Source organism: Tenrec ecaudatus, chromosome 13 (assembly GCF_050624435.1).
Source record: "Tenrec ecaudatus isolate mTenEca1 chromosome 13, mTenEca1.hap1, whole genome shotgun sequence".
NCBI lineage: Eukaryota > Metazoa > Chordata > Mammalia > Afrosoricida > Tenrecidae > Tenrec > Tenrec ecaudatus.
In genome coordinates this window covers 104,725,535-104,740,655 of record NC_134542.1, presented here as the reverse complement: position 1 = coordinate 104,740,655, position 15,121 = coordinate 104,725,535, and positions in this window count along the sequence as shown.

The window sequence follows — 15,121 nt, the reverse complement described above, 5'->3', positions numbered from 1 at the left end:
ATCTCTTTGGTCCCTTTCTAGCATTTGTTGTTCTCTGGCTTGTTGAACTTAACAATCAATGCCGGCTTGAGGTGGTATTTCACCATTGCTTTGATTTGCATCTCTCTAATCACTAGGAATCATGAGCAGTTCTTCATGCTTCTTAGCCACCTGGATGCCCACTTGGTTGAAATGTTTGTTCATGTCCTTTGCCTATTTTTAATTGGATTACACATTTTGTTCTTGTAGAGGTATTGAAGTTTTCCATAGATTTTAGAGAGTTTCAGGTTTATTACTGCCAAAATATTTTTCCTAGTCTGAATTCTCTTTCCACTCTTTAGGTGAAATCTTTTGATGCACATAACTGCCTTATTTTTGGAGATCTCCGTCATGTCTTTTGTCTTCTGCAGTGTATATGTTTTTCATTTTGTTTGATAATGTGTTTGTGCCGTGTATTAGAGCCTGTCTCTGTCTTTTCATTGATGATCTTTATCGTTTTAATGATTCACGTTGAGGTGTTTGATGGAGTGAGGTTTGGGTCCTGTTTCTTCTACAGATGGAATGCAATTTTACCAGTACCATTTGTTAAAGAGACTAACTCGTCCCCATTTAATGGATTTCAGCCCTTTGTTGAAGATCAGTTGTCTTAGACGGATGGATTTATTTTCTAGGTTCTCTGGTCTTTTCCATTGGTCTACATACATGTTCTATCACAGTACCAGTCTCACGCTGTTTTCACTACCATGACTGTGTAATAGGTTTTGAACTTGAAGGTGAAAGGCTTCTTAACTTTATTCTTTTTCTTAAGTAGCGCTTTGTCTATCGTGGGTCTCTTTCCCTTCCATATATAGTTAACCAAACGCCAACTCACTGCCTTTGGAGGAGTCAATACTGACCCATGGCGACACTCTGGGGGGTTTCTGAAGCTGTAACTGGTTAAGGGAGTAGAAAGCTCAGCCTCTCTCCCTCAAAGATGCCGGTGTTTTCAAACGGCCAACCAAGCTGATCACAGCCCCACTCCTCGTCACTACACCAGCAGGGCTCCTTTCCATATAAAGTTACTCCTCAGTGGTTCCACTGCTTTGAAGACTCATGCTGGAATCTGGATCAGAATTGTATTGTGCATATACATCTTTTTATCTGATTGACATTTTCACACAGGTAAGCCTGCCTAAAATATTCATGGAATACTTTTCCATTTGTGTAAGTCTCTTTTGGTTTTTGTAGTAATGTTTGTCGTTTTCTTTGTGCAAGTCTTATTTCTCTGGCTAGGTTTATTCCTAGGTATTTAATCTTTGGGGTGACTACTGTAGATAGTACTATTTCCTTCATTTCCTTTTCAGAGTTCTCTTGGCTTGGATACAGGAATTCTATTGATTTTTGCATGTTGATCTTATACCTTGCCACATAACAAAGATTTCACTTACTTCCCACAATTTACTTGTCAAGACTTTTGGGTATAGTATGCATAGAATCCTATCATCTGTAAATAGAGACTTTTAATTGTTCTTTGCCCATTTTGATGCCTCTCATGTCTTTGTGTTGACTAATAACTCTGGCTATGAAGTTGAGGAATTTCCCTTCTATTCCTATTTTTCTGAGAATTTCTACAAGGAATTGATATTGGATTTGTTTAAATGACTTATCTGTCTCAATTGACACCAGAGTTAAATCCCACATGATCATGATGTTATTTTTTTAAATATTTCATTGGATTCTATTGGCTAGGATTTTGTTGAGAATTTTTGCATCTGTGTTTATAAGGAATATTGGTCTGTAATTTTCTGTTCTACTAATGTTTTTGCTTGATTTGAGTACCAGGGTTATGTTCCCTTCATAAAAATTTTTGGAGTTTATCATCTTTTTCTTTTTTTATCATCTTTTTCTATGTTCTCAAATAATTTGTGTACAATTAGCATTATCTTTTCTCTGAATGCTTGGTAGAATTTCCTGGTAAAATCATCTGGTCTGGGATTTTGGGGGAGTGAAAGGGGAGGGTTTTTAAAATTTTTAAATCATTTTATAGGGGATCTTATAGCTCTTATCACAATCCATACATCCATGTATTGTGTCAAGCACATTTGTACATATGTTGCCATCATCATTTTCAAAACAATTTTTTTCTACCTCAGCCTTTGGGATCAGCTCCTCATTTTCCCCCCTCCCTCCCTCATGAGCCCTTGATAATTTATAAATTATTTTTATTTTTTCATGTCTTGCACTGACCAATGTCCTCCTGGGAGTGGGCTATATATAGATCATTGTGATTGGTTTCCCCTTTCTGCACCCTCACCCCCTCTTCTCACTACTTACTCTACTTGTTTCTCCGTATAGCTTTCCCTGTCCATTTCTCCTTATAGACTTCTGTTTGCTTGCTGACTGGTGGACTACTTTGGGAAACAGCCCCTTCTCTATAAACTTCCTGCCTAAAATTCCGCACTCAAGGGAAAAGGCTATCAGTCAATCTGGCTACTTCCTGTTGAAGGTGGGCAGTAAAGGGAGTTGATTCCAATCCATTTCATTCTTCTAGAAGGGGTCTTCTGCCCAAGGTAAATGGAGGCAGAGGTGGGATTCAGGTATTGGTATTCTTGATTATGGTTGTTGTCGATGAGTGCCATCGAGGAGGTTCGGACAAATAGCGACCCTGTGTACAGCGGAACAGAACACCACCCATCCTCACAATTCTTTTTTTTCATCTTCACAATTCTTGTGTTTGAGCCCGTTGTTGCAGCCACTGTGTCAATCTACCTGGTCAAAGGTCTTCCTTTTTCATTGCCCCTGTATTTTACATGCATGCTGTCCTTTTTTAGGGACTGGTCTCTCCTGATAATATATCCAAAATACTTGAGAAAAAGTTTCCTTATCCTTGCTTCTAAGGAGCACTCTGGCTGTAATTCTTCTGAGACAGATTTGTTTGTTCTTTTGGCATTCCATAATACTTTCAATATTCTTCACTAGGACCATAAATCAAGCGTATCAATTCTTCTTTGTCTTCTTTATTCACTGTCCAATTTTCACATAACTATGTTTTAAACTACCATGGCTTGGGTCAAGCACACCTTAGAACTCAAAGTAAAATGCTTGCTTTTCAACACTTCAACAAAAGTTGAACAAAAAGTCTTTCCAACAAAGAGTCTTGTATATTTCCCCAATGCAATGGGTCTTTTGATATCTTGCCTGCTGCTTATATGAGCATCGATTGTGGATCCAAGCAAGAACTCCTTGACAACTTCATCTTTTCTCTGGTCATCATAATGTTATTGATTGCTTCACTTGTTGGATTTTTAAATTTTCTTCCCATTGAGTTGTAATCCATATTTAAGGCTGCAATCCTTGATCTTCATCAGCAAATTCTTCAGGTCCTCTGCACTTTCAACAAGTAAGGCTGTGTGATATGCTTGTTGTAGGTGGTTAACAGACCTTTCTGCAATTCTAATCTCGCATTCATCTTCATAGAATTCAGCGTCCCTGATCATTTGTTCAGCATATAGATTCAGCAAGGATGGTGAGGGGAATCGATCCTGACACACACCTTTCCTGATTTTAAACCATGATGCATCCCCTTGTTCTGTTCTCACAACTGCCTCTGGATCCACGTATAACCTCCACATAAGCACAATGAGGTCGTTTAGAATTTCCACTCTTTTCAAAGCTCTCTTTGTCATGATCCACAGAGTTGAATGCCTTTGCGTAGATGATAAAGCACAAGTAATCACCTTTCTCCACTACTTTCTGTCAGTTTGACATGCTGTGGTGACTGGTGTGTTGCTGTAATGCTGGAACGTATGTCATTGGTATTTCAAACACCAGCAAGGAACGGGTTTTCGCAGAGCTTCCAGACTAAGAACAAAGTGCAGAGAAGGAATGAACAGTACAACTCAGAGGAATTAGCCACTGAAAACCTTATGGACAATATCAGACACTGCCAGATACTGAAGGCCTAACGAATAGTACTAGAACATTGACAGAAGTAGTACCAGAAGATGAGGCCCTCAGTTCCGAAGACACTCAGAATATGTCTGATGAAAAGCTGCTTTCTCGTAGTAGAGGTGGCCATCATAACACAAAGGGGAGTGAAGACTTTGACCTTCATTTGCTGGTGGTTCACAACTCAAAATGAGAAGAAGCGCTACAAAAATTACTCATAATCAGAACTTGGATTGTGTGAAGTATGACGCTAGCAAAGTTTGAAGTCCTCAAAAACTAAGTGGAATGCATAAAGATTTATATCCTAGTAACCAGTGAGCTGATTTGGACTGGTACTGGACATTCTGAATCAGAAAGTCATATGATTTACTATGCTAGGAATGACACAATCAAGAGAAATGGCTTTGCATTCATCTTCAAAAAGGACATTTCAACATCTATTGTGACATGTAATGCTGTCCATGATAGGATTATATCTATGCACCTGCAAGGAAGTCCAATCAATATATATTATTCAAATTAATGCAGCAACCCTAAAACTAGTGGTAAATCAATTGAAGAATTTTACCAACATCTTCAGTCAGAAATTGATTTAAAATGCAATCATGATTCATTGATCATTACTGATGATTGGAATACAAAAGTTGAGAACAAAGAGGAAGGAACAACAATTGGAAAATATGGAATAGGTGAAAGAAACAAAGCTGGAGATCAAATGATATAATTTTTCATATTTTGCCCACTTTTTATTTATTTTAACAGTTTCGTTGGCGTATAGTTTACATATAAAGAGTTGTACAATCATCACCACAATCAGTTTTAAAACATTTTCTTCTTTCATGTACTCATTTTTTAGCTCCCAATTTTCCCCTCAAGCCATAACCCCAAGGAACCATTAATTCAGTTACTGTCTTTATAGATTTACCTATCCTGGATTTCATATACAGAAAATGCTTTTTAAAAATAAAACTAACAAGTAAAAGAGTTAAAACCTCAATCAAAATGTAGAAAATATTAAATCACTAGAAAAAGTTTAAAATGAATCAAAAGGAGATCAAGATGCAGTGTAGCACCAACAAAACATACAATGTTCCTCTAGGTCAGTGGTTCTCAACCGTCCTAATGCCACGACCCTTTCATACACTTCCTCATGCTGTGGTGACCCCAACCATAAAATTATTTTCATTGCTACTTCATAACTGTCATTTTGCTACTGTTATGAATTGTAATGTAAATATCTGTTATGCAGGATGTATTTTCACTGTTACAAATTGAACATAATTAAAGCATAGTGATTAATCACAAAAACAATATGTAATAATAAATTGTGAAATATTCATTTATAATGACAAATCAATGAAATTTTTTCTTGAATCAAGGTGTAGCATGGGTAGCAGTCTTCACGACAGTACTTACTTGTATGTGGGCGTATCTGCATGTGGGCGGACCCACCTGGAGATGGATAGAGGAGTGGCAACTCGATTCCTAAGACCATCAGAAATTTGTTTTCCAATGGTATTAGGCGACCCCTGTGAAAGGGTCATTTGACCGCCAAAGGGGTCGCGGCCCACAGGCTGAGAACTGCTGCTCTAGTTCTTTAATGCTTCCTCCCCATCCCCTTCTACCTTACAAAACTGGGTAGATCAGAGCACGTACACTGCGAGCTCTTGACATCTAGATCAAATAAACTTCAGGAACAATAGTAAGACTAGCATACCCTGAGGTTAGAGGGAAGGTGGGGAGAGAAAGGGGGAACCAAGCACAATGATCAATGTATAACCCCAAAGGAACAAACAACAGAAACATGGGTGAAAGGCGACAGCAAATGGTCTAAAATATGAAAACAATAATAATATATAATTTATCAAGGAGTGATGAAGGTGGTAGGAAAAAAGAGAAGCTGATACTAAGGGCTCAAGTAGAAAGAAAATGTTTCAAAAATGATGATGGCAACAAATGTACAAATCTGCTTGATACAGTTGATGGATGGATTGTTGTAAGAGCCCAATAAAATGATTTATCCGAGAAAAGGAGATCAAATGATAAGGTGTTAAATTTTCATGTAACTATGTCTGTAATAACACACTTTCCAATGTGCTGTATGAGAGCAAGGCTATTCACATCCCTGGTTTACGTTCAGAGGGAATTCATGGGAGGCTTCATCCTCATCCATTTCCCCTTTGCTTTTGTTTTTATTAGCTGAAACAACTTTAGAATGGGTTATAGGGGAGAGCAAATGAAAATATTACATTTTGACCTAATTACATCTGCCATAATAAGACTTTACAATGCTCTGTGCCTGATAATAAGTTATTCATAACCCTCTACTATGATCAGAGGGAATTATCAGAAGCTTAATCCATATGTGGACCCTGCAATTGATTTAAGGCTTTCATGCTCCATCCTTAGCCTGCAAACCACCTGTTGAGAATTTAAGCTCTGATATCATTAACTCCTTCAGTTTGGAATTTATTATTTACAATCCTTGAATCACATAAGCCACTGTACTTTTATGTGAATTTAGCTGACACCTCACTTAGATGCCTGCTTGTAGGAAGACAAGCCTTTAAGACCACAGATGCTATTCTTTCTGATAGTCAGGCACCATCTAATGTCTTCACCACACTTTGCTATAGCGCCCATATTTTCAGTAATCCCTTCATGAAGGCAAGCATCAAACAGGATTATTTCAGAAGAATTAATTGTTTCTAGATTTTACTACTGTTAAGGATCAGGTGACCCCTGTGAAAGGGTTGTTTGACCCCAAAAGAGGTTGAGAACCACAGGCTGAGAACTGCTGCTAGGTCTTTAATGCTTCCTCTCACCCACTATCATGACCCCAATTGTACCTTACAAATCCAGCTAGACTAGAGCATGTACACAGGTACAGATAAGAGCTGGAAAACAGGGAATCCAAGACACATAAACCCCTCAGGACCAATAATGAGAGTAGCAATACTAGGAGAGGAAGGAGAAGGTGGGAGGATAAAGGGGAAACCGATCACAATGATCTATATAAAATCCCCTCCCAGGGAGACAGGCAATAAATAAATGGATGAATGGAGACATCTGTCAGTGTAAGACATGAAAAAATAATAATTTCTAAATTATCAATTGTTCATGAAGGAGGGAGGGGAAGGGAGGGAGGGGGGGGGAAATGAGGAGCTGACACCAAGGACTCAGTAGAAAGAAAATGTTTTGAAAATGATAACGGCAACAAAGGTGCTTGACACAATGGATGGACAGATGGATTGTGATAGGAGCTGTATGAACCCCCAGTAAAATTATTTTTAAAAATATTTCAGCCTTCAATATGGATTATAAGTCAACATAAAGAAAAGCAAAATTCTCACAACTGGACCAGTAATAAATGGTTAAAAGATTGAAGTTGTCAAGGATTTCATCTTGCTGGGATCCACAATCAATGCTCTTAGAAGCATCTGTCAATAGATCCAAAGACACAGTGCAGTAGGTAAATTTGCTTTACAAGACCCTTTAAAGTAAGAAAATCAGGGAAGTTACTTTGAAGAATAAGGTGCAGCTGATCCGAGCCATGATATTTTAATTGCCTTATATTCATGTGAACGTTGGACAGAAGGAAGGCTGAAGGAGAATCAATACATTGGAATATGTGCTGGTAAAGAACATCGAAAGTAACATGGACTTCCAAAAGAACAAACAAAATCTGTCTTGGAACAAGTACAGCCTGAATGCTCCTGAGAGACAACAATGGTGAAACTTTGTCTAATATGGCTTTGGATATGCTATCTGATGAGATCGACCCCTGGAGAATGACAGCATGCTTGGTAAAGAAGAAGGGCAATGACAAAGAGGAGGTCCTTGGAAACCTAAGTTGATACAGTGGCTGCAACAATGGGCTCAAACATAGACCAATTGTGAGGATGGGGCAGGGATGGGGAGTGTTTTGTTCTGCTATATCCGGGGTAACTGTCAGTCAGAACCAACTTGATGGCACCTAGCAACAACAAACATCTTTCCGGTAGTCTCTGTTTTCAGTCAAGATCCATCTGACATCTGTAATGGTATCCCTTGTTCCATGTCCTCTTCTGAATCCAACCTGACTTTCTCACAGATTCCTGTTAATTTACCGCTACCACCATTGTTGAATGATCTTCAGCAAAATTTTACTTTCACGTGATATCAATGATATTGTTCTATAACTTGTGCATTCTTTGTGGTCATCTTTCTTTGGAATGGTTACAAATACGAATCTCTTCCAGTCAGCTGACCAGGTAATGGTCTTCTTAATTTTTTGGTATAGACAAGTGAGTGCTTCCAGTGCTTCATCAGCTTGTTGAAACTGGTATTCCATCAATACTTGGAACCTGTTTTTGGCTTATGCTTTCAGTGCAGCTTAAACTTATTCCTTCAGTTCCATCAGTTCTTGATCATCAACTACTTTTTGAAATGGCTGAATGACAACTACTTCTTTTTGGTAGAGTGACTCTTTGCTTCTTCTTTTAATTTGTCCTGCATAATTCAATATTTTCCCCCTAGAAACTTTCAATATTGCTACTTGAAGCTTGATTTTTTTTTTAGTTCTTTCAATTTAACCTATCCTGAACATGTTCTTTTTTAGTTTTCTAACTTTAGGTCTTTACACATTTCATTATAATGCTTTACTTTGTCTTTTTGAGCTGCCCTTGGATATTTTCAGTTCAGTTTTCTTACTTCAATTTTGTGTGTGTATGTGTGTGTGTGTATGTGTGTGTACACACGTGCGCGCTGAAACCTAGGATCGAACACTTCAGTTCTTTAAATTGAGAATGATAATTTTGACTTAACATCACTTGAAATTTGATACCTCCAACTCTAGAAGAAACAAAGCAGGTGAACAAGTTAAAAATGGTGGGCTAAGGGCTGGGAGAATGATAAAGATTGTTAAGGGTAGAGCTAGGGATAAGAGTAGTGACAGTAGCCAGGAAGGGATCCCAGATGAGGCTTCAACATCCAGATTCATTGCTGACTCAGGGATCTCATTGACTTGCCTTGCACTTTCCCTGCCTATTGACATAAACACAGTGTTGCTCTTTAACGTATGGATGTTTCTCCTTCAGAGGGTGTTAATAAGGCCAGAGTTCTCCTGTTTTATATTCAACATTGGCTAGGGAGTTTAATTGTTTCTAGAGTAATTAAAGTCTTGGTGGTTTCATTGACAAGACCCATGGAGACTCCACTTGTCAACAGCACTCAAGAGGAGCCAAGGTTATGAGGGGAATGAGGTACTTGGCTCTATTGACTAAATTCCCCCTAGCTCATATGGGAAAAGACCACGAGTTGTTATCCCAGGCAGCCTTGATACCCGTAAAACAAAACCTAGAGAGCAGGTTATCCCTCCATCCTGGGAGTAGGACCCAAATGGCTTGGGAGCCACAGATCCACAGATCCAGTATACTCTGTAGTCAGGCCTTAATGGAGCCCCCAGGCAGACGTCAGTAAATTTCATAGTGGCATGCTCTTTATTCCATTCCTGGTTTTAAATTTTGTCACCCATGATTCTGCTCCTTGGGCTGCAAAGATAGCTAAGACAAGGGGATCTACAAGGGACTGACAAAAGTTGGATGAGCAATGCAGTCAATAAAAAGGGAGCCTCTAGTGGGTCTAAAATGGATGTCCCATTGAGGCATCCTGATTGCCGCTGGTCATGTGAAACACCCTGAGACTGCGCCTAGGAAGGTATTTGTTTCCATCAACGGTCTCCCTTGACTATAGGCTGGGGTTATTGAGGTTTTGAATTGTGACTTAGCTCCTTGAGGAAATTTGGTTAAAATGAATCTTTTACATCAAACGGTCCATTCCCATACTGGAAGAGCACAAGGGAAATTTCAGCAGAAGTATTTTTTAAGGGGAAGTATTTTTTAAAGAAGCATTGGCATTGAGAGGGAGGAAGTTGCCTCACGCTGTGCTCTCGGTTAGTGGCATTGTCTACCTTGCAAAAAGGATATTTTTTATAGATGGCATTAAGTAGAAAATTGGTCTGGCATGAGAAGATAGGTCACTGCTGAGAAATAGGTGGATTGGTTTAAAGAAAATGTCCTCATGAGGGACAACACTGGAGGCACAGTGCGGGAATTGTGCCCCATCTGACCCCAGCACACCCGGGTGAAACGCTAAAGGAGGACAACAGAGCAGCAAGTGGAGCAGAGCAATGAAGTCCCCAAGCAATGCAAAAAATAGACTTTGGGGCCAGGATATGGCACCCCAACAGAACCAACAGGAAAACACTCCTAAAGGCCCAAAAAAATACCTGGAACTATTTATAGGCTTTTCTTTTTTTGTCGGTGGCTTTGTTGTTTTGTTTTCTTTTGTTGTTTGGCTTTATCTTATTTTTGTGCTTATTAGTGCCTCTGCATGTCTATCTAGATAAGATAGGCGGGATAAACAACCGAAGGAGAAAACAACGGGACCAATGGTTCCTGGGAAACACGGGAGAGGGGGAGGCGGGGAAAGGAAGTGGGTGTTAACAAACCTACGGACAAGGGAAGAACATGTGATCTCAAAATGATGGCGAAGAAGGCCCCTGGTGGGGGGCCATGTAACCAAGAGGAATTACTGAATGAAGGTCGAACATGAGAGTGGGACAAGAGGAAAGTAAAAGGAAATAGAGGAAAGAACTAGGAGTCAAAGGACATTTATAGAAGTCTAAATACAGGCATGTACATATGTAAATATATTTATATATAAAACAATAGGAAAATAAATCTATGTACATATATTTATATGTTAGGTATCAAGATAGCAGACAGACATTGGGCCGCTACTCAAGTACTCCTTCAATGCAAGAACACTTTGTTTTAATAAGCTGGCGTTCCATGATGCTCAGCTTCCCAACATGATCGCTGAAGACAAAATTGGTGGATAAGCAAATGTGGTGAGGAAAACTGATGGTGCCTGGCTATCAAAAGATAAAGCATCTGGGGTCTTAAAGGCTTGAAGGTAAACAAGCAGCCAACTAGCTGAGAACCAACAAAGCCCACATGGAAGAAGCACACCAACCTGTGCGATCATGAGGTTTTGATGGGATCAAGCATCAAAAACCCAGAACAAAAAAATCATATCAATGTGAATGAGGGGGAGTGTGGAGTGGAGACCCAAAGCCCATCTGTAGACAATTGGACATCCCTTACAGAAGGATCACAAGGAAGAGCCCATCAGGGTGAAGTACAGCACCGATGAAACATATAACTTTCCTCTACCTCTTTAATGCTTCCTCCCACCCACTATCATGACCCCAATTCTACCTTACAAATCCAGCTAGACTAACACATGTACACGCGTACAGATAAGATCTGGAAACACAGGGAATCCAGGATAGATAAGCCCCCCAGAACCAACAATGAGAGTAGAGATACCAGGAAGATTAGGGGAGGGTGGGGGGAGAAAGGGGGAACCAATCACAAAGATCAACCTATAACCCCCTCTCAGGGGGATGAACAATGGAAAAGTGGGTGAGGGCAATGGAGGATGATGTAAGATATGAAAATAATAATCTATAATTTATCAATGGTTCTAGGGGAGGGTGGGGGGGTGTGAGGGGGAAGAAATGGGGAGCTGATATCAGGGGCTCAAATGGGCAGAGAATGCTTTGAAAATGATGATGGCAAAAAAATAAAATTTAATTTCAAAAAAAGAAAATGATGATGGCAGTACATGTGCAAATGCGCTTGACACACTGGATGAATGTATGCATTGTGATAAGAGATGAAAGAGCCCCCAATAAAAGTATTTAATAAAATAAATAAAACACAGTGAAAAGCAAAAAAAAAAAAATTTCTTTTTCTGCCTGTCCTGAGAATTGTCCTCCATCGGCAGTGGAAACAGATTATACTGAGTGTTGAGATACTTCTTGGGTAATTCAGGAAATGAAAGCAGGTCCATTGTCACTTTGTAGTGTTTTGGGAGTCTGAATCTAGTGAGTTCATGGGCTCTCTGGGTACAGATCGGATAAGTCTGAACCTACCTGGTGAAGGAATCTATCGACAATAGAAGATATTTGACTCCTTTGTAGAGACAAGACCTGAGTAAAATCCACTTGCCAGTCTTCCCCAGGGTACAACTCCTGTGTTGAACAGGTTGGGCAAGGCGACTCTTGAGTGACCCTCGGACACTGTTGGCCTGGCAAATGGGAAAATGAGATAGGCTAGGGTGCAGAACTTTTGAATTAGCAGAGTTAAAGAGGGTTTGTAGCTGAGATATATGGCATCATGTAAAGTTCTTACTACTTCCCACTATAATCTAGGTGGCAAGATATGTGGTAGAAAAGAACCTATGTTCTTTTTCTACCACCAGTTGGAGAAAAGACCAAACTCTTGCTTTTTAACCTGTTCTACCTCTTTGGAGGAGCAACCTTGGGGCAGCAACTTATTCTAAAGAACCAAGGCATTTACGGAGGCCAAATAATCTGAGCTGAGTGCAGCTATTGGGCCCCTCTGTGCTGCTCAATTGCTAAGGGTCTTCTTTTTGGTTTCCTTTGTGGTTTCCACGGATATATCACATTGAATGGCTTCTAGGAGTGCTTTGATTTGACTCCCCTACTTTTTCTTTTTAAATCATTTTATTGAGGGCTCTTACAATACTTATTACAATCCATACATCAATTGTATGAGGCATGTTTGTACATAGGTTGCCATCATTCTTTTCTAGACAAATACTTTCTATTGAGCCCTTGGTATCAGCCCCTCTTCCCTCCCCCCACCCTTGTGACTCCTTGATTATAAATTATTATTTTCATATCTCATACCAACCACTGTCTCCCTTCCCCCATGGTTTCCGTTGTTCTTCCCCCTGGAGCAGGGTGTGTGGTTGTGTGTTGATCATTGTGATCGGTTCCTCCTTCTTCTCCCTATCCATCTGTTAGCGCTCTTCCCATTCCTGCTCCTGGGTTGTATGTGTTATGAGCTTTTATCTCTTTTTTACACCTGTGTACACACACTGGTCTCGTCTGAAGTGAGACGCATCACTGGGGTCATGGTGGTGATGGGTGGGGGGCGGGGTGAGGAAGTCTCAAGGAACCAGAGGAATATTGTGTGTTTCACTGGTGCTTTACAACACCCTAGTTGACTTATCTCTTCCCTTTGACCCCTCTATGGGGGACGTTCCATTGTCTACTGATGGACTCTGGGTCTCTGCTCTGACCCACCTCATTCTCAACCATATGGTTTTGTTTGTTTGTTTGATTGTTATGGGTCTTCTGATTTGGCTCCCATACTTAGTGGGTCAACCTTGAGTGGTTATATATCCCTGTTCTTCCAAGATCACAAAATGTGCATGGAGGTTTAGAAACCCATTCTTAGAGTCAATGTCTAGAGTTAGTCTTTTTCCCTTGGCTATGTCAAGGCCTCAGGTCCTGCTATGAGTTCAGTTAGTGGATCTAAAGTTCCCAAAGAGGGCAAAGGATTTGCCTCTATGACTCAATGGAAGGATCCCACAAATGGCATGCCCAGCTCTGTACCCTTCAGTTACAAAACTGCTGCCATTTGAAAACCAGACACAATCTGCTTGGGAAAGTGGTTGGTTCTTAAAATCTGACTTAGACAGGGCTAAATAGAAGGTAGTTCTAAACAAGAATGAAGGGGGCTCAGGAAGTAATATAGCTAGGCTAAGGTTAGATTGTAACCCTAGTGTTTTCTATAAGAAGAATAATCTGTTATTTTAATAGGCAATTATAGGCTTTGGCCTGAAGGACCCCAAAGATTCTGTGACTGGTTAGGACCCCTTCAGTTTCTCCCATGGTAAATTTAACTGCTTCTTGAAGCCCTGAGTGCTATAGAGGCTGTTGTGTGTATGCACGGTGGCCAGCCAGCCAAGGTATAAGGTAATATTTTTTATATGTATGCTACTGGTTGAGGTTGGAATCTAGTTTTGACCTACTTTTTCAGAGGCAAACAGGGGAAAGAATATTATTTTGAAGGGTTTTGGAGAGCAAGTGACTGAGCTTGAAGCAAAAAAGCCTTAAATTTTTGTACTACCTCCCATTGCTCAGTGACCCACAGAAGAGATTCTAAGTCACTTTCCCCTTCAGGCTTTCATATAGTGGTTTGCCAGTAGCACACGGTTGAGCATCTAAGTCAACACAATCTAGTTCGCTTTAGAAAGGCTCATAGCAGTTTTTGAGTTTCAGGTTCAGGTAGTTCTGTAGTTGCTCTTACTTGATCGAATGAGAATACTTTTTCCTTTTTGTTTGGATTATTTCTAGGTGAGTATCTTCTTGTTGTGTTAGATGGTCCTTGGCCATAGAGACTCCAAAGTGTTTTTGTGATGAGAAGTCTAGAATTTGGATAGTGTGGCTAATAGACTGTTCTCTAGTGGCAGAACAAATGAGGTCCTCTCCACATTGCAGAATCATGCCTCCGTCTAGAGGAAAGACAGCCAAGTCGACTTAGGGCTTAATCAAAGAGATGGGACCTGTTTCAGAATCACTTGGGAAGCAAGATGGTATAAGTAAGGTGGCATGATTAGCCCGATCTAATTTCCATTCAGAAGTGAACATGAACTGACTCTGAGGATCTAAGGGGATGCAGAAGCAGGCATTTTTTAAGTCTAGGATGCAATACCATTCAGTAGAGCTGGACATTTCCTCTAGGAATGGAAAAGGGTTATGTCCTACTGAATGCAGTGGGGCTGCTACATTTATTATCCTAAGGACCTGAACTAGCTGGTAAGATCTGCTTCTTTTTGATTGGAAGGATGGGGGTGTTACCTAGGGAATTAGCAAGGACTGGGAGTCCATACTGGAGAAACTTTTAAGTAAGTTTATTTTAAAATCCTTTAATCCTTTGAGAGCTTCAACCTTCAAGGGATAGTGTCACTGTAAGGGAAACTGGATGGGTACTTTCAGGAGAATTCTCAAAGTAGTTGCATGTTTAGCTCATCTCAGACTTCAGGTTTTCTAGCATTTTCAAGACGGGGCTAATGTGTCCTGTGGAGTGAGGAGCATTTGGAAGCTTGCCCGAGGTCCATGTCAAGGCCCTATGACTATGTCTTTGTAATTTGGACAATATGTTTTATTCAAGAAAAGCAACTGAACAGTCATGAACAAATAGGAAGATATGGGAGGACTTGAAGCATTTGCTGAAGATCAAAGATTTTAGCTCATATGGATTACAACTCAATGTAAAAAAGACCAAAATCTTCAACTGATCCAATAAGTAGCATCATAAGTTGAGAAAAGATTGAAATTGTTAAAGATTTGGTC